Source organism: Pogona vitticeps, chromosome 11 (genome assembly GCF_051106095.1).
Source record: "Pogona vitticeps strain Pit_001003342236 chromosome 11, PviZW2.1, whole genome shotgun sequence".
NCBI lineage: Eukaryota > Metazoa > Chordata > Lepidosauria > Squamata > Agamidae > Pogona > Pogona vitticeps.
Genome location: NC_135793.1, coordinates 14,299,866 through 14,326,835, shown reverse-complemented (window position 1 = coordinate 14,326,835; position 26,970 = coordinate 14,299,866). Strand labels below are relative to the sequence as shown.

General features: G+C 41.5%; 1 protein-coding gene and 1 long non-coding RNA gene across 4 annotated transcripts in view; one reads left to right on the top strand and one right to left on the bottom strand.

Annotated features, from left to right (window-relative positions):
- LOC110082622 (protocadherin-11 X-linked) overlaps positions 1–26,970 on the top strand; it is a 986,147-nt gene that overhangs the window by 787,677 nt on the left and 171,500 nt on the right. The window lies entirely within an intron of this gene.
- Positions 147–19,558, bottom strand: LOC140702292 (uncharacterized). The gene is made up of 4 exons (XR_012081407.2): positions 7,042–19,558; positions 6,843–6,920; positions 2,969–3,033; positions 147–1,580 (listed from the first exon to the last, which is right to left on the bottom strand). It is a non-coding gene; the product is annotated as an uncharacterized LOC140702292 (long non-coding RNA).

Genomic DNA, 26,970 nt, shown 5'->3' with positions numbered 1-26,970 from the left:
TATTGGAACGCATTAAACTAAGTTTAATGCGTTCCAATAGGCTTTCCTTACCCGCACAGCGATGTTTTCGTATAGCGAAGGTTAATCCGGAACGAATTAACCTCGCTATACGGGGCACCACTGTAATCAACTTGCTCATTCTGACACCACAGATTTAACCAGAGCCAGACACCATATTTTGCCTAATAATAGAACCAGCTCTGGATGAATGAAATACGGTTAATAGATAGACAGGAAGAGAGACATTTGTTACAGCCCCCCTTTCTGCCTTAATGTGAATGTGATTGGGTTCTGTATAATTCAAAGGCAGCTCTTGTTTTTGCACGGGGAAACACCACGAAGATTCATGTTGAACATTAACACTTTTATTAAACTTAGTTTCAGGTGACTTAACAACAACTTGAATAGATTCAAAAGAAGCTTAACTCAGGTGAATGTCCATAAGAATCTGGTAACATGTTTAGCAAAGAGTTTGGTCCTGGCAGAGCAGGACCAAAACGCTCCTTGCTGGTTATTTTCCTTAATGGCGCACTCCTCGCCGTGCAGATTGTGCCAAAACACAGGTGGCATGCCCAGTCCCCCTCGAGTGGTGGATTGTTGAACATCGCATCTGGACGAATTACCTTCCTACAGTGACCTTGACCTCTCAGGAACACCACCACAGTCCATTCTGTGGACTCAGTCACTTCGTCCTTCTTTAATTTAGGGTCTGGCAACAGTCCTCCTACCCTCAGATTGGGAAAAATCTTTGAGCAGGTTGCGCACATTTCTCAATTCCTTCTCTCCTCCTTCTTTCATCCTTTCTCTAGGCACAAGGAATTGTCTCACGTTCCCTTCCTTCCTTTCCTTTTATCTTCCTCCCATGGGGCAATGTTAGCTCCTCCCCTTCCATTCCCTCTCTTTCCTCAACCAAACAAAGCTCTGTCTTTATTCCTTTGTCCTCAATCATCTTCTCCTTCACTTCTTCTGTTCCCTCATTTGATTCCTCAGTTACATATTCCTTTAACTGAGGAGACGGCACACTCTCCTTATCTACTCCTCCTTCACAGTGAGACATTTATAAGGAAGCTCTACAATCTCTTAAATGTAGAGTTGAGATGCTGGGGGGGAAATGGTGGAAGCTGCAAAGAAAAGCCCAGGTACCTAGAGAGACAATCAGCAACATATACTGTATCAGAGAAGGGAAATAATGACAAGGCACCCTTATATATGTGCCCTTTCCTCTTTATTCCCTTCCTTTAGGAACCCCAGTGATGAAGGAGTCGCTTCCTTGCATCACGACAACATCCTATGAGTCCATTTTGTAGTTTATATTTGCTCTCTGTTCAGGAGACCTTGCGAGGCATTCTTCATGAGGCTGTTGTTTGAAACATATGACTTGTTTCTCCAATGGAGACTTGCATGAGCCTCCCATTTAGTTGGAAATGGAAATTTGATTTGGTCTTTACTTTTTTCATGGCTAAAATGCTAAGCAATCTGTTTAAGTACAGTAGAGCTGGTGCTTATTAACTCTGCAATCAGCAGGAGATGTTGTAGGGTGACTTGAATTATACATCAAGAGGGACTGCATATTTTTGCACCTGTGGAGGAATGTTATTAAAATTAATATTGCTCACCATGCAAACGTATCCAGCTATTATTATAGTACTTCATGCTTCAGGATGTATTGTTTTTCATTCTGATTTTACAACATGTTTTGACCTTCAGAACAAGCATTTTGCGGCTTGAACAGGAGGGGGGAACCTGTTAACAGGGTTGGTTTGTTATAAATGAGTCTGGAATTTTAGGAAACACAAATTTAAGACTCATTGGCAACGATTAGCACATGGAACATTTACTGTGTGAGAAAGTAGATCCTCTGAACAATATATATTCATTAAAAGGTAGATATCATTTAATAATAAAATTATAACCACTATAAGAAAACATTTTATCAGGATGATTTTTCCAACCAGTGCTTTTCTTCAATGGAAGATATAAACATCACCTAAAGTGGTATGTATCTTGAAAAGATTACGTTGAAAGTTGAGTGGCTATTGGTTTGGAATTTTTTTAGAATATTCTGCAATGAGAATAAGGGTTTTCTGATGACTTCTGCCCCCAGTTTTCTTGAAAAATCCATCTACGTGATTAGTTCTATACCGCTTTCTCCTCTAATACAACCTTCTGCCTAGCTTTCAAGAGCAAGACAATCTACTATTAATTGGTCTCTCCCTTAGATGGAGAAAGCAACATCATCCATCAATCACTTTAAAAAAATCACTGCCTCTGTAAGGTGCTTTCTAGCTGCAATCTGATTTTTCACCATACAATTCATTTACAAAATATTGTGTTTTCTATCCTCTCCTTCTGGCATAGAGATAATAAATTTGAGGACTGAATAATTTTGCAATGTCTGTGCAGTTCATCTTCCATAAAGGAGGGTTCACCATCTTTTCATTATTGGTGCACATCAGTGCAGCAATAGATATTGGGTGACAGCCCAATTCAGCATTCCATAAGCCTAGTAAAAGAAAATAATAGGGGTGCCCCAAACAAAAGAATATAACTTTGAAACCTTGGAGCAGCACCAAATTTGGCACTGATATAGCAGGCAGTTTGCTCTTGCTCTGAGCCAAATTTAGAGAAACCTGGGCAAATGATTTCTCAGTTATGATTTCTTTAAAATAACACTGTTTTACACCACCACCCTCTGCACAAACACTGACAACTTTGTGTTTGCAGTTTTCAGACAGATCAAATACCTTGAAAAGACCAAACCTGCTTCAAAAAGAATAGTTAGTCCCAGCCTTTTTTGTTTTTATTTAGATGGAATCCAGGCATCCATGGCTCTAATACAGACTTACAAATTAGCCACTTTAAAGAAAGAAAAGAATTTGAGTTTCTTATAAGCTGCCAACATTCTAAATGTAAAGATAAAGCTTAAAAGTCCAGAGAGGACTGAACTTTTGACCCTGTCAATCATTACCTCATTCTGTGGACTCTATGTAGGAAAACATTTCACTCTTTCCTGGCCAAACATTTAGTTCCTTCCTGTAAAAATATTTTAAAATATATATTAAAAATAGAAAATAAATATTCAGAAGCTCACTCATTTAAACTATGAGATTACTGGTTTTTGCTTTGTGGCTGGGGATGATCTCTCAGAAAGATTTACCCACCTTACACATGAATAAGTTTACCAAGTTTACTTGTGAGTAAGGAGACAACAGCTTCAGTGTGGGGGAAAATAATTGGGGTGAAGGTTAGGAGACAGAATGTAAGTAGCCTCCCCCTTCCCCCCTCCTTTCTCATCAGTTGGGGATCTGCTGGAGCTACACTAGCTTGTGTGGGGCAGAGCCCATGTAGTCAACATAGCCCCCTTTTCTGCCTTTTCTCTCTGACTTCATTGGGTGGCTAAGGAGACTTTCCTTTTAATTGCTGTATTTATTTTTAAGTAAGTAGCATATTGAAATGGCAATGCATCAACTTGGCATGACTTTAGAATTTCAGTGTCAGTTAAGAAAATATTTAAAATAAAAGATAAAAATAGAGGAGATTTCTCTGTCTTTCCTTTCAATGTCACAACCCATCTAAAACATCACAGGGCTGTCTCTTCAGCTAACCCTGCTCCCAGTGTCATTTTGTTTAGTGAAGGCTAAACAAAGAGCTACCGTATTTTTCGCTCCATAAGACACAGCTCTCCATAAGACGCACCAAATTTTTAGAAGAAAACAGGAAAAAAAATTAATCTGTTTTCTTCTCCTAAAAATTGGTGAACCTTATGGAGAGGTCCGTCTTATGGAACACACCCTAGGACCCTTTGGAGGCTCACCCTGCCCCCCCAGGGGTCAGAGGGGGCAAAATTGCCACCTTCTGGGACTCTTCTGAAGCTTCCCAAGCCTCAAAAGAGTCCCAGAAGGTGCCGATTTCACCCCCTCTGGCCCGGCGGGGGGGGCAGGGTGAGCCTCCAAAGGGTCCTAGGGTGTGTTCCAGGACCCTTTAGAGACTCACCCTGCCCCCCTCCTGGGGGTCAGAGGGGGCAAAATCGCCACCTTCTGGAAGATGTTTAAAAGCAATGAAAACCAAACAGGAAAAAACAGGGGGAAAGCCAGCATGAATACAAATTATAAATCTCCTTTACAGTCAGCTAGATTGACTGCTAGAGTTTTGCCTTGAAAGAAAAAGGCCTTTGCTTACTGGTGGAAAGACATAAATAATGGTGTCAACCTCCCTTGAAAAGGAGCTCCACAACCGGTGAGCAGTCACCAAGCCAAGCTTCTCTACCACATGTTAGTGACATCAGTCCTGTTAGAAATGGGACTGGCTCATACAGTTATGATGGTAAAACTTCCATATCCACCACAATGGCTCAGACATGGTTCTCTCTATTTTTACACTTATACGTCTTTTATATATTGTTTTCTCAATACATCACTTCACACATTTAACTGCTAAGTAAACAAGGATTTGAGAACAGATCAAGCTGCTGAGAATGCCAGATCTGAAAATAAATTTGGTTGAATTTTCCATGTCCCATAAACAGCATGATATTCTGAGAGAAGTACGATTTCGTCTGAGACTGATGTTACGAAGATTGAACTTTGAATCTATTTTGAAAGCAAAGACCTGTCCCTTCTGCATATGAAATAAGATTACCTCAGAACATAGCATTATAGCTGAATTACTCAGTCTCCCCAGTCATATTTGCTCAAACATTAAGGATTCTTGTTCTTTGAGTGTAACTTCCAGTTAATCTTAAGCGCAGACCTTTTTATTTATTTGTTTCTGACAGTTACCTACAGTAGAATAAGCCACTGTTCAGAAGAACCAAGGCTGTAAACTTGCTTGGAAATAAGTTCCATTAAACTCAGAAAGGACTTATTTTTTAGCAAACACGCAGAAAAGACAGTGCTATGAAAGGCAGGAAACATGAAGTAGGAAGCAGAAGCAATGCACAGCTCATGCAACAGAGAATGCTATAATCCATGAGCAACTCATCATCAAACTTGGGGGGGGGGATGTTTCCTAAAATTTTGCTACAGCTGTAACATTATAGCAATAATTTGCTCATTAATTCAGGTTGGTGTAGATGTAGTGGACTGTGCATAGAAAACACACAGTAATATGATTATTAAAAATAAATATAAATGAATGAATTCCAAGCAGGTTAGATATCTGCTGGGGTAACTCCAGAAAAAACTAGACTGAGGGAGTAAAGGAGTAACAAACACCATTATGTTGCAGAACAGGGATTTTGCTACACACATATCAGGCAGTTATTGTGCCATTAAAAAGTAGGGTTAGCAAGGATATAGGGAGGCATTGCTCCTTGCTAACTGTTGGAGACATGCCTGATCCCTGAATTTAAATTTGTCATACAAAAGCTGATAGTTTTCCTGTTGTTGGATTAGAAGGAAAGGCTATATGTAAAAATCTCTGTTACATATTATTCATTCACATTTAAAATAGGATAAACATGGCAGTTTGACTAATTCACTTATTGGGCTAAATCTGCCGTTAGGAAGCAGATGATGAGGGAGAAATATTAAGATGCCCAGTGAGCAACATGTAAACAGACAAGAGTGTTGATCCATCATCAGTCCCTGCCATTTCCTAGAGAGGATGATGGAAAGAGGACAGAATTTAAAAGGAAGATTCCCTTCCATCAAAATCTGTCCCCTTTCCCTCCTCCTGTCCACCCTAGGAGGGAGAGTCAGCGATTCTGACAGAAAATCCACAGAGGAAACCTGATGGACAGCTGCACCTCTGAAAGACTGGCAGCTGATTTTGATTCTTTCCCTAGCTAGCCCTACTCCTTCCCGCCTAGACAGGCAGGCAGCCGGCCGGCTTCCTTTGTAACCACCAGTAGTCGCCGCGCCCGCAGTCTTGTCAATCGGTGTGTTTGTCTGTGTCTTGTCTTTTCTCCAATTGCCGACATTTCCCCAGGTAAAAGGAAAGGTGTTTCTCTATGTGATGCGTGCGTGTGTAGAGCGGGGACCCAAGCAGGTCTCAGCACCCTGCTGATGCCGCAGAAACCCTGAACCAGGGCGGAGTGCGGAGGGGTGGCGGCACGTGGGCGGGAGAAGCCCCTGGCCGCCGTGGAAAGGAAACGTCGTCTCTGCCAACTCCCCCATGAATGGCAAGGAGAGAGCCTGTGGAACTCCCCTTTCCACCGCCACCCCAGATACACACACACACACACACACACACACACACACACACACACACACAGACAGAGAGAGAGAGAGAGAGAGAGAGAGAGAGAGAGAGGGATGTCCCCTCATGGCAAAGGACCTACTAGGCATGCAAGGTGTGTGTGTTCCTTTCCTCATTTCCAAATTGAGACTTCTGTGAAGTACTCTCTTTTTAAAAAAGGAAAATAAGCCCACCAAGCAAGCCAATGAACTGGGACTCTACAGGATGCAGCCCCCTTCCAAAAGCAGATTGAGGGGCCTGATTATATTCCCTGCAGCCAAAGATGGAGAAGCTCTATACAGTCAGCAAAAACAAGACCTGGAGCTGATTGTGGCTCTGATCATCAGCTTCTCATAGCAAAATTCAAGCTTAAACTGAAGAGAGTAGGAAAAACCACTGGGCCACTCAGGTATAATCTAAACCAAATCCCTTATGAATACACAGTGGAAGTGAAGAACAGATTTAAGGAATTAGATTTGGTGGACAGAGTGCCTGAAGAACTTTGGATAGAGGCTCGTAAAATTGTCCAGGAGGCAGCAACGAAAAACCATCCCAAAGAAAAGGAAATGCAAGAAAGCAAAGTGGCTGTCCAACGAGGCCTTAGAAATAGCAGAGAGGAGAAGGGAAGCAAAATGTTACATATTGAACCATGGTGCACACCCTACCTTACAAATTGTTGGAAGGGTGAGAGGATCCTTGCCAGGATTCATAGCCTCTCCACCATCTGCTCACTCTTGGACACTCTAGTGCAGAGAAAACAAAGGATAGCATGGCAGAGCAGCTATAGTGAGGAGTGTGGGCAGTGGGTTCCTTGAAATCATCCCACAATAATTGCCCCTCCAATCTGATTTCGGTATTGCCCACCTGGTGATTTCCATGTATAGAGTCGCCTCTTGTGTTGTTGGAAAAGAGTGTTTGTGATGACCAGCTTGTTCTCTTGGCAAAACTCTATTAGCCTTTGTCCTCTTTAATTGAGGGTTTCTTAGTGCCTGGGTCAGTGATTCCGTGAGTTTCCCCAAAGCAAATTCAACTGCATTCATTTTGTGACACACCCTTTGTAGATTATTAAATATTGCGTCGACGGTTTGAGCTGTGAGCAAACAATGTTCTGCTAGATGGTTGGGCAAGTGTTCGATAGCAGCATTTGAAACAGCCTTAATAGGGGGTGTGCAGGGAGGATTCAGTATCTTGCCCCTCAATGGTTAAAAGTGTTTCATCCTCCAATGTTACAGATTGGTTGCTTAGGGCTATGGGGGGGGGGGGGGTCCAGCAACTAAGTTACTCACTGAGCAGTTGGTTGTTAGAAGCTTATCTATTTTCAGTTGCTTCGCTGCTTTAGCTGGGTGGTAACTTGGGCTTGATCTATGACGTTTATTTCCCATTCTCCCTAATTACCCTGTGTTTTAGTTCGGTAGGAATTTGGGAATTTGCTGATTGCAGATTCAAGGCAAGTTGCTCCTCTCACTGACAACAATCTCCAGTTAAAATACAAAATATTTAAAACAGGATTTAAAAATATATTAAAAAATTTAAAATATATTTTAAAAAATTAAAACTTCAGCATTCAGAAAAAGGCTTATTTTGACGGCGAGCAACTTGAAGAAAGTGGTTTGTTAATGGAGTAAGCAGTTAAAATCACAGTAAAACAATGATAAGCAGGTGACAGCAGCTGACCCTTGAATAATAAAAGCTGCAAGCAATAAAAAACTTATTTCTAAAAGCTTAATAGATAAAAAATAAGTAAAAAACATAGAGGGAGTGGAGCTTGGGGCTTGCCTGCTCTTTGTCTATCCCTATCGTTCTTGGTGGTCAGTTGAAGTCTTAGCGGTTAGCTGGTCAGAGTCTTATTTAGTATGTTAGTGATTGCTGTTGGCCTCTGGTTAATTCTTTAAATTATATTCTTTGACAGGGTTTAAAACTGGTAATGCACAGATGGTTCCTTAAGAGCCTCACATCAGAGTTTCTTGCAGGAATGTTTAATAACAAGGAAAGAAGATAAACATTAACATTCCAGCCGCCGGCACCTTGACTTCTAGGCTCCTTGTCTGATGTTATGCGAGGGGGAGTATATTGGTTATAAAGTGCTGCTCAGCTCTCAGGCGGAAGGTTTCTGCAGCACAAACTCCTCTTCTCTTCTCTGAGATTTTTGGAAAGCATCCCCCTAAGTTCAACTGGACTATAGGCGAAAACAAAATAGAACAAGTCCAGACCTTCAAATATCTGGGAGTGTACGCATTTCGATGAGAAAAACTGCTGGAAATCCCAGATACAGAGCATGAAAATATCGGTTCAGAAATTTAGCCATGCTCTGGTCAAATTCTTTCATTCTAAAGGTGGCAGACTAGTAACTCCAGCTTTAAAAGTATTTTCAGGGAGGGTCATCTCCCATATGCTTTATGGAATTGAGATCTGGGGTATGAATCAGAACAACATACATCATCTTGAAGTAGGACAGAATAAATTTCAGAGACACATCCTCATGGCACCCTAGGGGACTCCAGCAGCTTATCTTAGAACAGAGATAGGTATGGTATCCATCAAAGCTAGGGCAATTTTAGCTATACTCTCTTACTATAAGAGGGTGATGGACATGCCCGACCACCGCCTACCCAAACGTATGGTAGAGCAATGGAAAAGTGGTGGCTGGGCAACTTTAGTTCAAACCCTACTAAAATCTAAATCCCTCTCCACAGATATTTTCATTTTTTCTGGGGTTAAAAGAATGTTGAGAGATTGGCTCTATAAACTGGATAACGACCAGGACCTGGCCTTAATCCAATCTTCAGGTTTCTCACACTGGTACTATCTGTTGAAAGCAAACCACTCAAGGGCGCAATACTTACAGACACTTATTTTTGCCCCCTTGAGAACTGCTTTCACAGAACTCCGCTTCCAAACCATGCCAACCACTGTCTTAGATGGCAGGTATATGAATGTCCCTAAACATCTAAGGCTGTGTATCTGCGGAGCAGGTGAGATAGAGGATGTTCTCCATTATTTACTCTATTGTCAGTTACAGTATATCAGAACCACCGAGAAAAGCTCCTGGGTAACATTCTGGCTGGCCTACAGGAGGAAAGCCCTCAGATAAAGGTGGTTAGGTTACTCCTGGACTGTGATCCTTATGTTACGTATAGAACAGCGCTATTCGCAAAAGCAGCCAGAAATATTCGGGCTAATTTTCTGAAAGCCATTGCTATCAATTGTGTGGGAGATTCTCAGTTATGAAGGGTCTCTTATTATTTTATATGTCTGTGGTTTTATCATGATTTTAATTGACCATATCTGTATTTTAAACAATTGTGATGGCTTTTAGCTAATACAATAAACTTGAACTGGAACTGGAACATCTTACAGGTTGTTCTCTCTTCCCATTGCCACCCCAAGCAATATTGTCTTTTCTGTGAAGTTCTGCTCTGATTTTGCAAACAAACAGCTGTGGCTTCCTCTGTTGAGTCAATCTATCTGATGTTATGACTTCCCCAGTTTTCCCAGCAATATAGTCTACTCTTGTCACTTCTGTATTTCCATTATATGTGCATAGGTTCCGATGACTTATTTTTGCTCTAGTGAGATTCAGGCTTGACTTGATTGATCAACCACTTTTCTGCTTTTCTGTCTGCCTGTGGTAACTGTATAGCTCTCCTGCAACACCACATTTCACATGAATTGATTTTTATCCCTGTCTTTCTTTCACATAGTATGGATGATTTTGACCTTGGTTTCCAGTGACATTCTTCACAAATTTCAACCTCTTACTTTTTTTATTTCAAAAGCCAAAGGGACATATTTTGGAAAACATGTGAGTCTTCACCTGTTGCTTTGCCGAACATCCACGACACCAAAATGCAGCTTGAAACTGTGCCTTACTCTGCCCCAGTAGACCTGCCACCTCAGTCTCCGGCACATCAAAAGAGGCACTTATCTTACAAAAGTGTCTGCTTGCCTTCTTGCGTAGACATGGCTTACACCCAGCACCATCATCGGGATGCCTTTTGCCCCGATCCATGCCTAATGGAGAGACCTGCTAAGCACTACCCACCAGTTGATTTCCCGGGTTTGGCGCCGGCACCAGAGCATTTTGTCCCTACAAGGAAACCTTCGATGTCAAAGCGATCTTACCACCATGATTGCCCAGAGTTACTAGATGCCTCCTATCAGCTGGCGCCTAAGAGACCTAGACACTCTTCGGCTCCGGTCATGTTCATGGCACCGGCAAACTATTACTTTCCTGCCCATCCGGATGACCGTGACCACTCATCCTGCTCGGCATCACCAGCGTCTGTCTATTCCACTGTCATCCACTGTGGTCCATTGACACCTTTGCCATCTTGTCAGCCGTCTCGGCACCAACAACAACTTCCATATCTACACCAGCTCCATGCCGACTCTATCAATATCAACAGCCCTCCATATCAACCACTGTCGACTGAGTCACCTTCAATGTCGACAGCTCGACATTGACAATAGCTCAAATACCAACCTTTCAACACCGATGTTGATTGACTCACGGCATGATGCCGAACTGTTGTATCATAGTTCCATGCCTCAAACACCATTGGTACTTCTAACATCTCCAGAATCCAACCTAGCAGGCACAGACCCTCCATCACTGGCTGAAGATTTTCAAACCTATGCTCAGCTAATGGTTCATATGGCTATTTTCCTCAAATGACAAATCCACAGACCTACTACTGAGCCATCCAATCATCTTCATGATCCCATCTCCAAGGACACTACCACACCAGTCCATATCTCCATGCTTTCATCTCTCCTTAGCACAGCTACTGTAGATGGACCAAACCAGCTTCACCACACACAGTGTTGAGGCACATCGACAACCTCTATCGAGTGCATGACTCTGATGCTATCTTTTTGCAAAAACAACCTGCTCCTGATTCCATCTTTGTCGAGGCTTCATAATCCTGCTCTCGACATCAACAGGTTCTAATACCACCTAATAAAGATAGTAGGTGTATCGACTCAATGGGCAGATAGCTATATTCCTCCACTGCTTTTATTATGAGGGTCTCCAATTATCAAGGAGCTATGGGCACCTAACAATGTTTTCTTTGGGACAATATGTCTACCTTTATTAATTCACTTCCCAAAGACAAAAGTATCTTGGCCCAAACCTTCCCACAAGAAGGTCTCTTGGTAGCTAAGCAACAGATGCTAGCTATTAGACACACCGTCAATGCCACATCAATATCTATGGCTACCTCTGTAGCACTTCCTGGCTTAGAACTGCTGGTCTCACAGAGGATGCCCATGCACACACTGAAGATCTTCCCTTCGATGGAGTAGGCCTCTTCAATGCTGAGATGGATGACATTCTAGAGAATGTCCAGAAAAGAGAATAGCTGCCAGGCATTGGGGGGGCAGTCTACCCCACATACCAACAATGCCCTCAACACACTCAATGGCACCGCCCTTACACCTCTTATCAAATGTTCCAGCAAGAACCTCAGAGGCAAACATCCAATGGGCCTTACTATAAACAATAACCTTACCGAGCCAAACCTCAGCAGCAAACTACAACCAGGCGAAATGACCGCAAACCTAAACATTAGGTTTGACATCCAGTTGGCTGAGATCCCAACACAACCTCTCACATCTCCCCCTGCCCTCTGGAAGCACTTACCTGAGTGGAATGACATCACCACAGATGGCTGGGTTGCCCAGGATTCCTACAAATCCATGCCCAGTGGGCGTGAAGAGAAATAATGCTCCATATCAACGAGCTAGAACTACTAGCAGTAATAAAAGCCTGCAAGGCTTTCAAGAACCATCTTATTGGCAAAATGGTTCAAATAGCCATGGACAACACCATCACAACGTACTATATTCCCAAACAAGGGGGCACTGACTCCCCACGTCTCCTATATCTTGCTGTCAACCTGTGGGGATGGTGCCTCTCCCATCACATATGTCTCACTGCAATCCGTGTAGCCGGTCAGGACAACAATCTGACAGATTTACTCAGTTGCAGAGAATCTCAGGTCCATGAGTGGGAACTAGATTGGACTGTCTTTCTCTCTCTATGCACACACTGGGGCACACTCACCATCAACCTCTTTGCTTCCCGAACAAACTGGAAGTGCAAACATTACTGTTCCCACGCAGGAGTCATCAAGAACTCCCACGGCGATGACTTTGTTGGCCGTTGACCCAAATCAGTCACTTACCTCTTTCCACCATTTCCACTTCTGCACAAGCTCGTAGTTCGTCTTCAACAGGACAGGCCCAATGCAGTCCTAATAGCTCCTTGGTGGCTGCAACAACCACAGTTCCCAATTCTCCACCAGCTAACTTCCAAAATTTATCACCTGCCCTGCCTGCCTCACCTGCTTACACAAGACAAAAATCGAATTCTCTGCTCAAATCTCCCTGCCTTTCATCTCTCAGCATGGAGGATTCTGCCTCCCTGATTAATATCCTTCGTCATGGAAAAAAAACCTTGACTATGAAGGCCTAAATGTATAAATGGAAAAAATACCAATCATTCACTACAGCATCATTACTATCCTCAATTAACTCTGCCCTCACCCCTGTTCTTTGTTTTCTGTTGCAACTAAAAACTAAATGCCTTTCTCCTTCATCGCTCAAAGTTTACCTTTCGACAGTTGTGGCCTCTCAACCACCAACCTCTTTAGCAGCTAAATTTTTCAGGCACCCTATTGTGAAACATTTCCTCAAAGAACTGTCACACATGTATCCTGACATATGTCCCCCATCTCCTCAATGATCAAGGACATTAGTCCTCTGACACCTTACAAGGGTCCCATTTGAGCCCCTTGCGTCAACTGACCTGAGATTGTTGTTGTTTAGTGTTCGACTCTTTGTGACCCCGTGGACCAGAGCACGGCAGATTAATGAATTTGCATGTTTCCCCACTGTGTTGTACTTACTCACACCTTTGCATCATCATTTCATTAAGTCAAAACAGCCCTTCAAAATATTTTGGCACAGAGGAACTACAGCCATGTCCTAGCTGTTCTCACTTCTGTCTTCTCCCAGTAACCATTGGACAGATAATGTGGGTGGAAATTCTGTTGGAATTTGTGTGTTTCGTATGTATATTTAAACTCCCATTTTAAAAAGCCACAAAATTAAATTCTTCAAAAACCCTCCAGTTTTTGAGTGTGGGATATTGTGCTTCTCTAACCACAATTCAAAAAGCCAGGAAATGGCTCAGTACTCTTGCAAAATAGCGTGCCCATAATGCCAGCAGGAAAAAAGATGCTATGGTTTACATAACAAAAGGCAGCCTGAATACACCAATGGCAACAGTCAAGATGGTCTACAGGATACCCTCTTCTGTTCACTGCCATTCACACTTATTGAAAGTCCTGACACTTGCTTTGTCTTTGGAAGGGAAGTGGTTAATTGATGAAAAAGGGAGTTAGCTTCTGGGAGTTTCCTTGTGTGGTGTCATTTTGTGAAAGGACAACATCCAAAATTCAGAAACCAGAAGCTTTTTGAAGGTCTGAATTATTTTGGTGACATATTTGACATGTCACCATTTTGTACATGTACACAAACATTGTGTTTTGACTTAGATGGAAATTGCAGTAGAAGTGATGAAGAGCTGCCAGTGCCAAGAGTAGACAATGAGACAGTCTTTTATGTCTTTGTTGAAGACACACACATATCAAATGATGTTGCAGTAAATTGCTAATTCTTTATGAAAACAAACGGGGCCAATAAGTATTAGTAAGAGTAAAAAAAGTATTTTTGCCCAAATTAAATTAAATCATACTTACGTTTTTATTCTATTGGGTATTTGTTTTGCATAGTAAATCCAGCATATTATCAAATAATAGTTTAGCCTGTCATGTTCTTATATGCTTGGCATCCATATAAAGTCACTTTATTCATAAGCTGAGCATTTATGCAGTAAAGGAAGCAGGTGCTACATCTTTTGCTGACATTTCTATAACGTGCTGTGTGAACATTGCTTATGCCATCATTAATCCTGCTGTAGTTTAGGATTATGATATAGAATTAGCATACTGTCTTAAGAGTTATCTGCCTCAAGTGTTAGATGACATTTAAAGTAGGTTACAAGAGGACATATATTGTGTGATGTGCATTTATTATCTTATCTCTTTCCCAGCTCTGAATTTAAGACAATACTCCTCCAAGCTTCCATCACATTTCCCAAACTATGTAGTTTGTGAGCTGAAGCTTCTTACGATATCCTGGGACTCGACCTGTTGACAAGGCATCCCTTGTTGTCCTCTCTCTCTCTCTCTCTCTCAAGTTGGAAGTGAAACAATTTCACATAGACAAGGTGGAGATGATCTCCAGATTCCACAAGGCTTCATTAGGCTTACAATCTGGCTCTTCCAAACCTAGTTTTGTTTAACCCTTTGGCTGCATACTCATTTTTTCTATGCACATGGAACATCTTCCGTGCAATGGCATTCAGTCATGTTAGCTTCCAGCTGAGCCAGGTGAGGTTCAACCTCATGGATCCTGTAAATGTGTCTTTTTAGACTACTGTTCCCAGATTTCCCCAACCAACAAGGCTGCAACAGGTTTCTGGGAGTTGTTAGTAAATGTTTACATGTTCTGGAAACACTTCAATGAAAGCTGAGGTTCCCTGGGAAAACCAGGTCCTCCCTGCCAAATCAGCAAGTGTACTTGCCACCCGCAGCATGGCATGCATGGCTTGTGTTGTTCTCATTGGGCTAATCCAGAAAGCATCCCTGCTGACATTTCTCTGCCTCCCTGCACAGCCAACCGCTCAACAGCTGAGTGGGGAGATTCTTCATCCTGAAGTGGTTGGCTGTGCAGGGAGGTGGGGAAGCGTTGGCTGGACTGCTTCCCAGATTAATGCAGTGAGAACAATGCTGGCCATGCAGCAAGTAGTAAGTGGACCTGCCAGCTGGGTGCGAGGTGGTGGTGGTGGTGGTTCCGGTTTTCCCAGTCACCTGTGGTGCTGGTATTCATATTCGTATCCCCAGGGATACAAATATGAATATCCCATGTCTAATCCAAAGCCAAAGTCCACGAGCAGTCAAAAAAGTCAAACCAGACACAGAGGGAAAGAAAGAACAAATGAATTGTTTTAGCTTCTACATGTTGTCTTTTTAATGGTCAAACCACCTTGGTTTTTTTAAAGGAAAAAGGTGGGATAAAAATATTTGAAAGAAAGAAAGAAAAGAAAACGTAGAACAAAATCTTAAGTTCCCTTGCTTGTTTGTGTAAAACTTGGCTTTTTTAACCTACCACCTCCATTAAAAACAAGCAGAAGTAAAACTTGGTTATGAAAACAGTTATTTGATAGCAAATAACTGTTTGATATTTCTGCACACGGTGAGAACAGGTAAGTGAATGATGCTTAGTGGATGACAGAGCAGGTGACATTTCTTGGTACTGTGCAGAAAGAAGAGAGGAAGAGAGTTGGAGTCAGTCAGTGTCAGTGTGAGTGAGTGTTCAGATGGACTTCGTGATCATGTTTCTTCAATTTCTGCTTATAAAACCATTTGGTTATTGTCTTGTAAAGTGACTTTTCGATATTATTGCAGTGAATTTCGTAACAATACATTTTGGCTGAGCCTCAGAATGGATCACTGGCTGAATCTGAAACATAAAAGAATTAATGATGTTGACGAGGGTTCATCCTGTTCAAAGCAAAACGAAGCTTCTTTCAGTCATCTTAAAAAGTTTTGCCATCATAGCAAGGAATATATGTCAATGAGACTGTTCATGAGAAACCTTAAATATTTGATGCACTTTAGGTATTTCAGTTTTTACCAAGTGTAAAATGCTACAATAATTGTGTTGCTGTCTGCTGTTATTTTCCTTCCCAACTAATCACGGCCACTTTTACAGAACATGGAGGAAAAGTCTTGGTGGCTTGTGGCAACAAAAGATGCTTAAAGGAGGTCTGTGGCAAAGAAAAGGTTAAAAACTGCTGTTCTTGTACAGTTGTAGTCACAGTCCAAGGTTTTCTAAAGATCTGGTTTGTAATATAAAATTAGAAATAGCTCCCCCACATCCTGTTGTTTTGCATAGTGAGTTGCTGTTCAAAAGAGGCACTGTTCAAGAGCAAGAGGCAGCCTTTATTTGCTTCTTGGGCAATGTGTTAGAGTAACAATTTCTTAGAGTGCTGCTTTTGTTCTTTTACTCACCAAGACTTGAGAGTCACAGGAGAATTAATAGATGGCACTGTTGTTGATGTCATTTTTCTCATTAGAAATGACAGTTTTGCTATAGTTCCAGTTTTTACTGCAAACTGCATTTCTGTAACACCTCTTCAAAAGAGGGAAGGTGCGGAGAAAAGATCTGACCATTTTAGTTGCTCTCAGTTTCTTACTCTGCCCATCTTAAACTCATTTGGTCTCATTTCCTCATCCATTTATGTCTGTTTAGAAAAAGAAAAGCCTATATGGATATTTATATTAATTTATATTTGTATTATTATGAACATTAATGTATGTATGCATCTTTCTAATGTATTCATATATTCAATTTTGTACACAATTGTGCCTAACGTATGAATTTCTGGACAAAAGTTTGACTTTTGGATAGTGCCGTGACATTCGTAGGTAGTTGGGACTCCAATTCCCCATTGTGCCTGCCTAAATAGGGAGTTCTACATTTATTATAGTTTTCCTAAGTACAATGTTGCTTGTGCATTTTGTTCATTAATATATGCATTGCCCTCTAATATGCACATTTGTCCAGATATTCCCCTAACTTATATATTTTTGTTGTCCTCTGGAGAATTACATGGCAACAATCTGAGAAACATGAATACTGAAAGGTGACTGCACTCTGCTTGGCTTATCAATCCAAGAAGTGCAAACTTGGCAACAGATTTACCCTACCACTTCTTCTCAGCACTGTCTGATTACTTAGGTAATTTTTTCTTTAAAAAAGGGCACCATTATTATTTCTTGAGTGAACAGGTTGACAAGAAAAAAAATCATTTCTCTCATCATCAACTGCCAAGCTGAAATTGCTTGTGAAAGGTGTCCTTCTAAGAGGCCAGTCTGTCCCTCTGACACTGCTCTAAGACTGAAAGTATAAATCCTAGCTGTGTCAGAAATTTCCCTTTCTCTTTTTGCCTCTGGCTTTAAAGTTTCATGCTGTGATACTGGCAGCTTTCAAGTTCAACCAGGTCAGGCAAGGTCAATGCTTGAGGCTCTAAGGAGAACCCTGCTGTTTCAGGAAAGTAGGAGTGAGTTTCTGTGGACAGTGTCCAGTCTTGATCCAAATCATTACATGAAAAGGCCACATTGCACAGATGCTTGTAAAACAATGTCCTGGATGAGCTTCTTTCATGCATGGTCTCAACCTCATGATGACTTTGACTAGCAAAGACAGACCCCAAATTCATCTAACTGAATAAGGTGTTTCTGCTAACCTGTTCCAGCTGAAATGATTAATTTTGAAAACAGCAGTACTGGCAATACCAAATTTCTGCAGCTAAATAGCCTTTATGGAAGGAGTAGAAACCATCAAAAGGATTGTTCTGTCAGAGAACTTCAGGCATAGAAGTCCCTTTTCCTGAAAACAACTTGATTTCTGTCAGTGTTGGCATTGACAGACAACCATTGGTTCCCTGAAAATCTACAGGTTTCTGACTACAGACTGGGTGAAGTACAGATAGGGTAAATGCATTTCCTTCTTTTTTTCAAAAACTATCTGTATGACCTGCATTGTAAGCCTTTTGATTGTAAGGTGAAATCTCAAAGACTTTTAAGTGCCATGGCTTTGTGGAGTATATATGCCTGGGAAGAAAGTTTCATAACCTAGGGACCGAATTTGGAAACTATACATTTGATGGGAGGAAATCAGTATTCCCAAAATCTCTCGGTATCAGGGAGTATATTGGCCATAATCCTCTTAGTTATACCAGCGTAAATCAATCAGCATAAAATCCAAAAGCAAATAGTGGCATGTTAGGAAGTCACTATGGGTGTTTTCTGTTGCACACCAAGCAAATTCACTATGAAAGTTATGTCAGTTGGATTAGATAGACATAAAAACGTAATAGGATTGTATCCACTTCCTCTGAAAAGAGGTTCCATATAATAATCTTGGCTCATGATCACGAATAAATTAATGCTCTATGAATTTTCCAAATCAAAGTTTTGAAGGAAACAAAGCCAGTGCCTACCATCACACTGGTTGAAATCCTGTACAGGCTGATAACCTCATAAGAAGTTATAATTATTTGGAAATAAAAATAACCAATTTTTTCCTCCAAAGGTTTTTCCTGATATTCAGTCTTTTATGGAACCTCCATTCATTCCATTTGAGACAGTGGGGGCTCTCACAATTGCCATCACTTGGATGATTTTACAGATGGCAGCAGTTTTGAGATCTTAAAGACATCCCTCATCCTTTTGCCCCAACAGCTTCCTCCGAATGTAGAGGACTTCATAAAACCTTCAGGGAGAGGGAATTAGATTAGAATCATAGAATGAATGGAGTTGAAAGGGACCTATAAGGCCATTGAGTCCAACCCTCTGCTTGACACAGGAATCCAAATCAAACTGTTGCTGGCAGATGGTTGTCTAAGTTTCTCTTGAATGCCTCCAACTGTTGGAGCTCACCATCTCTGAAGCAATTGGCTTCATTGTCATATTACTCTTAAAGGTAGGAATTTTTTTCGTAATATTTATCTGAAATCTGGTTTCCTGTAACTTAAGCCTATTATTGCATGTCCCGCACTCTGGGATAATCAAGAACAGATGCTGCCCCTCCTCTGTATGACAGCCTTTCAAATATTTGAAAAGTGCTATCATATATCCCCCCAGTCTTCTTTTCTCAAGGCTAAGCATGCCCAGTTCTTTCATTCTTTACTCTTAGAACTTGGTTTCCAGTCCCCTGATCATCCTTGTTACCTTCCTCTGAACTTGCTCCAATTTGTAAGCATCCTTCTTAAAATGTGGTGTCCAGGACTTGACACAGTACTCAAGATAAGGCCTGATTAGTGCCAAATAAAGGGGAACTAGTACAGTGGAACCTCTACTTACGAACGGGCCTACCTATGAACATTTTGATTTACGAATGGCTCCATTCACAGGTCGATGCAATTTTTTGTGACCTACGAACAAAAAATGGCAGGGGAAAAGGGTGGGAAATTCAAATTTTCCCTGCCCTTTTTTTGTTCCATTCAAGCTGTTGGTGGAGAAGAGGCTGCTCTTTTGCCCCAACGGCTAGGAAAAGGAACCCCCAGGAGATCTCTGATGGTGACGGGGGACCCCGGGGAGATCTCCCAGGGCTTCCCCACCACCATTGGAGACCTCCTGGGGTCCCACACCTCCATGATCACACCCCCAGGAGGCCTCCAGAGACCTCCAAAGGCACCGATCATGGCTAAAGAAAGCTTGTTCGAGTGTATTAAGGCTAGAATGAAGTACATCAAGAAAGAACAAGGATGGCAACAGGGAAGCCCTGGGAGACATCCTGGAGGTCCGATCACAGCAGTGGAGAAGGGTGGGAAATTTAAAATTCCTTCCCTGCTGCTACGATCAGACCCCCCAGGAGGTCTTCGATGGCAGCAGGGAAGCCCTGGGTGTAAAGAAAATCATCTCACACTTAACATCAAAAAAACTAAAGAACTCATAATTCATTTTAGAAGGAAGAGAAATGTACATTTGCCACTGTACATAAACGGTGAGGAAGTGGAGAGAGTTGGTAGCTTTAAATTTCTGGGTACTTACATCTCAGAGGACCTCTCATGGACTATAAATGCCAACATGCTAATGAAGAAGGCACAGAAGAGGCTGTATTTCCTGAGAATGCTCGGCAAGTTAAATTTATCTCAGCATTTACTTCTGTCATACTATCGTAGCACCATTGAGAGTGTCCTAACCTATGGCATTCTGGCATGGTTTGGGAGTAGCTCTGTAGCGGACAAAAAAGCTCTACAGAGAACCATTAAAATTGCCCAGAATATCATCGGGCTCCAGCTACCAACCCTGGATGACATCTTCACATCCCGCTGTCTGAGGAAGTCACATAGCATCCTGAGAGACTCTTCCCATCCTGCTTATAACTTTTTTGAACTGTTACCGTCTGGCAGAAGATATAGAACAATTAAGACTCAGACCACACGTTTTCTCAATAGTTTTTATCCCAGAGCTATAATTGCAATTAATAATGAGCTTAAAGACCACCAGTAGTGAATAATTAGTTGGACTGTGTTACTTGGCCTGCGGTGTAGATGTTTGTATTTTTAGTGGGGGACTTTTAGTGGGTGGGGAGTGTTTGGGGAATTTTATGTGTGTGCATGTGTCTGGTCTCTGGGTGTCTGTGAATTTCGTTGTATGGGTATACTGTGTATATACTTACAATGACAATACATTATTATTATTGTTATTGTTATTGTTGTTGTTGTTGTTGTTGTTGTTGTTATTATTATTATTATTATTATTATTATTATTATTATTATTATTATTATTATTATTATTATTATTATTATTATTATTATTATTATTATTATTATTATCGGAGACCTCCTGGGGGTCCCCCACCACTACGATCGGACCACCAGGAGGTCTCCAGAGACCTCCAAAGGCACCATTTGCAGTGACGGGGGAACCCCAGGAGGTCTCCAATGGTGGCAGGGAAGCCCTGGGAGACCTCTCGGGGGTTCCCCTTCGCCACGATCGGAGGCAGCGGTCACCCAGTGCTGGGAGGCTTGAGCTGGCCGGGTTTCTTCTGCCGCTTCCCTCCTGGCTCTCCTCCCGCTCACTCCTCGCCGCCCTCCACCATTTGAATTTGCCGCCGTGGGCCCATGGAGGGTGGCGCGGAGCAAGCGGGAGGCGAGCCAGGAGGCGAGCAGCCGAAACCCAGACAGCTCAAGTCTCCCGGTGCTGGCCGACCACTGCCCCCGCCATGGCCGGGGGTGAGCGGCTGAAGCACCCCAGCCAGGCTCAAGCCTCACGGCGGCAGCAATCATGGTGGCGGTGATTGTGGCGGCAGGAGACCCTCAGGAGGCTTCGAACCGGTAAGTGCTGCTTTTTCTTTTAAAAAAGTTGATCTGGGTGGGTTTTGGAGGGTAGGTTTGGGCTGGGGAGGTATGTTTCTGTGTTGTTTTGGTTTTTGTGATTTTTTTTACAGTCCCAGCATGGGACTTGTTCCAATGTTTATTTTTGCATTTGTTTGTTTTTGATTTTTGTTTTTTTTGCAGTCCTGGCGTGGGACTTGCAGTGTTTTATTTTTAATTTTTTTTGTATTTTTTCTTCCCTTGGAACACATTAATTGGTTTTCAAAGCATTCCTATGGGAAATGGTGCCTCGACCTACGAACTTTTCGAGTTGCGAACATCGTTCCAATACGGATTAGGTTCGTAAGTCAAGATACCAGTGTACTTCATGGATTTATAGACTCTGCTTGTGCAGCCTAAAATAGCCACATTTTGCATAACAAGCTAAATATCATATTCATGTTGGCTCATATTCAGCTTGTGATCTACAACAATTCCAAAATTCTTCTCACTCGTAGTATTATGAGTATTATTTCTTTCTCAAAAATTGCACTGTGTAACTTACAGATTTCAGCCACTGTCATAAATCAGTTATATTTTTTGAACAAAAATGCCAGCAGTGGCAGGTTATGGAACTTGTAATGTGGACAGACGATTTTTCCATGCTCTTCTTTGATGCCACCATTGACAAAGTGCAGTCTCCACTTCCCACCAATCTAATAAATGGTAATTGGCTTAGGTGAATCGATCAGTGGGGCTAGCATTAAAGGAAAAAAAACCTGTGCAAAGCATTGCAAAGACATGAAATAACTCTTTTTTATGACACATAGTCTCTTTTTATTATTTACATAATTGTCAGAAAGATGATTATGCCTTCCTCTCCACTCATGGCAATTTGCTATAGGACATTTTAGACTGAGATAGATATGTGCATCTGATTTTATGCTTTTGTAATATGAGACTAACAGTCCTCGCTCAAACCGTATTGTGAGAAATCATATGGAAGAAAATTCCTAACAAAACATGTAGGAATGTTAAAACATGTAGGAATACTATTAAAATGGTATGTGTGTGTTTGTGTGTGATTCTGGAAGTCTTTTTGTCTGAGTTGAGGATAGCAGGGATTGACGTTCATGTAACCTGTGACAGCTTCAACAAGATCAAAATGTTCTGAATTCAAGGCAGTGTTTGCAGTTTTCAAGAGATGGCAGAAAACATTGTATGATGTTTTTACAAGATATATGCCAGATTGCAGTTAGAACATGGCTAGGTAGCTATTTAATACACGCTGGTTGACTTCACCAACTTAAATGTCTCTGCTGTCATATTTAAAATATCAGTTTCATTGTTCAACATAACATATTTCTAATTCAGTTACAAGTCTTGAAGTCAATCACTTTGCCAGGATTTATGTTTGCACTAGATCTGTTCTGTCCTAGAGAAATCATTGCAGTGAACTTTTGACATGATCTGAATATCTCAGATTTCACGAGGATGTTTCCTGTCATCATGGTTCACATCACAAGAAAAAAGAATCAAAAGAAATCTTATTTGCAGGCACAGACTTAGACAACTAACCATTGACATCTGTGTGTCCTTGAAATCTCTCTCTCTTGATATTCCTATGTGTTTTCCCCTACAGTTTTGCAGAAGGAAATTACATTTCCTTCTTCACGATCCTGCCATACCAGCTAAAGAGTTTTTGTTTCCTTTCTTTCTAAATGTAAGCTTGTATTCTTTCTATTCCACCCCCTCCGGAGATAGTAATAGAAACTTTGACATGTTTATTGCTAACTGAATCCAAATAAGATGGATATACTACTGTTAGGATCATCAGACCAGTTAGACAATGGGGTTGTACTCCCCATGGAAGGATGGTGCAGAGTTTTGAATTTCTGGTGAAATTCTCTTTTTTGTTACGCAATAGAAGTGCAGAGACTTACAACAGCTACAAGTTCCCCAGAGTTCACCTCTTTCTCATTAACTGGCACTTAAAGTCTCAATAACTGACTCTGAAAAATTTGTAGGAGAAAGACTAAAAATGTTTCTCTACTTACAATTGCTTAAAATGACAGACTTGTGTATGCTGCTTTCCTTACTACACTCATACCTAGCAACCACCTGAAAAAAAAAAGAAACTGCCACCAACAGAGAGGGGAAGAACACACAGCAGACAGATGGGGCTTTCTTTGAATTCCAAGGCAGATAGGAATGATTGATTAGTGCTGGATAGACAATCACCCCATTTCAGAAAAGGCCCCTCCAATCACACAACCTAAAGACAGCATACAAGGTTGCAAATAAAACTCCAACAGTACTCTTGAATTCAGCACTTTCTATGGATGCTCAAATATCTGTTGTGGCCAAGAGTGCCTTCTATCAACTTGCGTTGATTTCCCAGTTTTGCCCCAATCTGGATAAAAAAGGACTAGCAACAATGGTTCATGTATTGATAATCTCAAAAATAGACTACTATAATACTCTTTACATAGGGCTGCCCTTGAAAACAGTACAGAAATTTCAGCAGGCCCAAAATGTGGCAGCCAGTTACTGGAACTAGTAAATCTGATGCATCCTCAGTCTTGGCATGCCTCCCCTGGCTCCCTGTCAGTTTCTATTCTTGGTTCAAGGTGCTGGTTTATGGTTATGATGACCTATAAACCCCTTAATGGTTTTAGATCCCAATATTTGTTGGAACATCTCTGCCAGAAAATCAGATATTTGTCCCACCCACTCCTCTCAGTCCATACTGATGAAAGTTACTACATCAAAGGAAGGCTAAAAAAAACATCCGTACAAGGATCCATACCTTTTTGATCCTTACCTTTATTCTTTGGAATAAAATGTATACCAGGCTCCTTCCCTTCTTATGTTCAGAAAAACAGTAAAGACCAAATTGCCTTTAATAATCGAATATCTGGGATGCTATCAATAATAACTTCTTTGACTCAATGCTGGATTTTTTTTAGGGTGACTCATATTTATGGTTATAATTATTGTCAGGTATTTCACTGCATTTTTTTTAAAAAATGTTTCTTTTTATTATTATTGTGGGGTGTTGGGGACTGTGAGTTTTAACACTGTGTAATCCACCCAGCATAATGCTTGCAGTAATGAGGCAATATATAAATCAAAGTCAATCAATCAATCAATCACTCGTTTATAGAGCTTTTGTTATTTAGTTATGTAGAAGTAATGAGGCAATTCATGCCTATCTCCTGAACACACCTTCGGTTCTTGGACATAATCAGTCTTGTACATTGCTGTTGTGTATACAGCCAAGACAGTACACATGTCAAATATTGCAATAATCCTAAATGATTCAGTGTTCCGGAAACAAAGGCTAAGAATATTTAAAGAGTGTTCCTAGTTACCTGATGCATATTCATGACAGAACATTATATATAGCTGATTGGTTTTAAGTGCAAATAGAGGTTATATTTCACTTGCAGTGTCATATTGTGTTACAGAAGTGCTGATTTTTGGAACAGGTCTGTGAGGCTGAAAATGGGCCAGTCCTGAAGAGGTCCTTTGGAGCTTTTCTGCAGAATTGGCCTTTAAGTGCAAATGCTGAGTGTACAACACCTCTGATTTCTCCTTCACAGTTCTAATTCTTGCGTTAAAAAGTCAGGTATTGTTCTTTGATTCATAGTTCTCTTTTCTCTTGGAGGAGGGGAAACATATTTACACAGAAGCCTCATATTGTCACTTTTTCTTATACTTGACAGTTAACCCTCTAGCCACTTGTTGGCCGACAGTAGACAAAATCAAGTAACACATCTCAATCATTCTTTAGATACACATATCTACATGCTGGGTTGCATAGTTATATAGTCCAACACCACTTCTTAACACAGCATGTATCACTGTGGGACTGGTGAGGGTCCTCTGGGTGCAAGGTTGAGTTCTACAGCCTGGTGGGACGCCTGGCTGCATTCCCTACACATACCTCCCCAGTGGATCGGGATGGCAATGAGAAGGAAGAGGGACATACTCTTGAGGCCATAGGTGTTGCTTTGGTGGGGCCCTTACTTAAAGAGGAGTAGGAAGTGGTAGAGGAAGATTGTTGGGCTGATCCAGTAGATTGGAAGGTGTGCAAGACTCAAGAGGTGCTGCCCACCAGATCCTGATCAAGAGGTCGTCTGTTGGAGGGACTCAGACACAGGGAGCTGGGTCAACCTACTGGTAACACCCGAGGAGGAGATTTGACAGCTGGAGAAGCAGTGACATGCCCACCACCATCACATAAAGGGGTAGTCAGCCCCCTCAGAAACATCTCATGCTGCAAACCAGCCTGGTCCTATAGAGGTCCCCCTGTCTGTCTGCCTGCCCTCCACCCTGCTGGGCCAACACAACCAGTCAGGTCCGCATTGACTTTGACAGAGTCTCCACTGAGAGCTACAGGAGTTATGGGGTAGCTGACACTCACAAAAGGCAAGGAGGATTAGTGGGAGAAGGTTCCTTCACCAACTGTCTACAGGGGCAGTTAACCACTTGCATCCAGCACCTCAGTTGTGCCCACCTGTGGGGCATCCTGGACTTGGTGGAGGAGAAGGGGCTTCCACTTCTCCCTTTAGACTCTAACCCCAGTATGTAGAAAGGACTGAGAGTAGAGTTGGTACCCATTGATAGCTGTTTAAGGTTTGGCCCTCCTGACCCTTCAAAGGGCTGTGGGCCTCAATAAAGAGCCTAAGTTCTGCATCCACTTACAGTGTTGTTATGGATAGGGTTCTGGGGGCTGCTCACAAGCACTAAGTCTTCAAAACTAAGTCTCTGGGATGTGTTTTGGTTAAAATGTCTGCTGTTCTTTTAGTATTTGGACAACAAATCATTTTCATTATACCTTGTTTGATCAGTTCACATGTTAAATGATATCTTACATCAATATGCTTAGTATATATATTAATCTTTTCACTTGGTGCTAATTTGATGCAACTCTGATTATCTTCTTTCAACTTGACAGACAAAAATTCTTCAATTCCAAAATCTTCCATCAACTCATTAAACCCCAACAGTTCTCTGCAAGCTTCTGCTGCTGCAATTAATCCAGACTCTGTAGAGCAGGGTCCCCAGTCTTTTGGGACATGGGGGCTGCATTAGAATGCCCAATGCCTTAAGAGAGCCACATATTTAATCAAAGTATAACAAAATTATTAACCTACCAATTTAGATTAAAAGTATGCATTCAGAGGTCAATGAAAAACTAAACTTAAAACTTAACTTGAATGCAATCAATTTTGGAACAATATTTTACTGTGGAATTTTGTTATCTAGTGCAGTGGTCCCCAACCTTGGGCCTCCAGATGTTCTTGGACTACAACTCCCAGAAGCCTTCGCCATCACCTGTGCTGGCCAATATTTCTGGGAGTTGAAGTACAAGAACATCTGGAGGCCCAAGGTTGGGGACCACTGATCTAGTGCACATGCTTACCTAATGAGTGTGATTTTTGTGGCTGTTTTCTGTTAACTAAGGCATTAATGGGCAGGTTAAGATTTGTGACAGACACCTTCAAAATATCATGTAAATGTTCATCTGTAAGTCGTGACCTACACTTGGATTTCATTTTCATCTTGGAAAAAGTTTGTTCACAGAAGTATGTGGTGCAAAAGACTGAACATGCCTGCAACAAATTTCTTTAGGTTGATATCAGGTAAGATTAGCATAGAAATCTAACAGACTGTTTTCTTTTAAAATGTCTCTGAGATTATCACTGGCTTGCAAATCAATTTGTTCCATCTGATAAAAGGCACTTGCATCTTCTGGTGCTACTTCAAATGGATTCTGAAACATTCTTATTAACTTTCTATGCTTATGGCAATCAGTGGATCTTTTTGGG